We start from the raw sequence: 1,249 nt of genomic DNA on the forward strand, positions 1-1,249 counted from the left end.
CTGATTGGAACCTCATTTGTGTGTGGTTTTCAATTGAATAATAAGAGTTTATATTATATTTGTCTGAAATACCATTGTAGATCTTCTAACCTTAATATTTGGTAATTTATACAATTAACTTCCCTGTGGTTCTACCTCGGTCTTACCTGGTTATTTATTACTTAGACATTCCTACACGGAGAAGACATTAATATTTTGGTCATGTCACACATGCTGCAGAATGACAAAGTTTAGTGATACTATTTACCTCATTATCGGGAATGAATCTTTGAAATATTTGATGAGGACAATATTTGAATAAATAAGGGTCATCCTAATAAAATGTTACTTTATGGTAACAAACGACATTGTACTTAGTCACATTATTTCATTAAAAGGAATTGAGGTTGATAAATCTAAAATCGAGTTAATTGCTAACTTGTCAACACCAAAGTCTATTAAAAATGTTAGATCATTCTTAGGACATGTTGGTTTTTATAGAAGGTTCATCAAAGATTTTAGTGTAATATCTAAACCCTTAAGTAACCTTCTAACAAAGGATAATATTTTTGAATGGACTGAACATTATAAAGAAGCATTTGTTAAACTTAAAAACTTGCTTACTTTTGCTCCTATCATTCAACCTCTTGATTGGTCATTATCTTTTGAAATAATATGTGATATTAGTGATTATGCCGTGGGTGCTGTTTTGGGATAAAGAAAAGATGAGAAACCTTATGTGATTTACTATGTAAGTAAAACTTTAAATAATGCCCAAATAAATTACACCACCACTAAAAAAAAATTACTTGCAATAGTATTTGCATATAAAAAATTCAGGTCTTATCTTGTTGACTACCTGTTGTTGTTTTTAGTAATCATGCAGTATTGAAATATCTTCTTTCAAAGAAAGATTCTAAGGCTAGATTGGTATGGTGGATTTCATTACTTCAAGAATTTGATATTATAATCAAAGACAAGAAATGCACCAAAAATATCATCACAGATTATTTGTGAAGATTGAGAACAGATTTGAAATCTGACATCACATTGACATGACGAAAAGATTGATGTCTTCTTCCAAGTGCAGGAGTGTCGAAGTAATAAATAACCTGGCAAGACCGGGGTCAAACCACAGGGAGGTTAATTGTACAAATTATAAACAACAACAATAGTAACAATAACAACAACAATAATAATAGTAGCAATAATAATACTAATAATACTAGTAGTAGTAGTAGTAGTAGTAGTAGTAGTAGTAGTAGTAGTA

Source organism: Populus euphratica, unplaced genomic scaffold, assembly GCF_000495115.2.
Source record: "Populus euphratica unplaced genomic scaffold, PopEup_1.0 scaffold1119.1, whole genome shotgun sequence".
Classification (NCBI taxonomy): Eukaryota; Viridiplantae; Streptophyta; class Magnoliopsida; order Malpighiales; family Salicaceae; genus Populus; species Populus euphratica.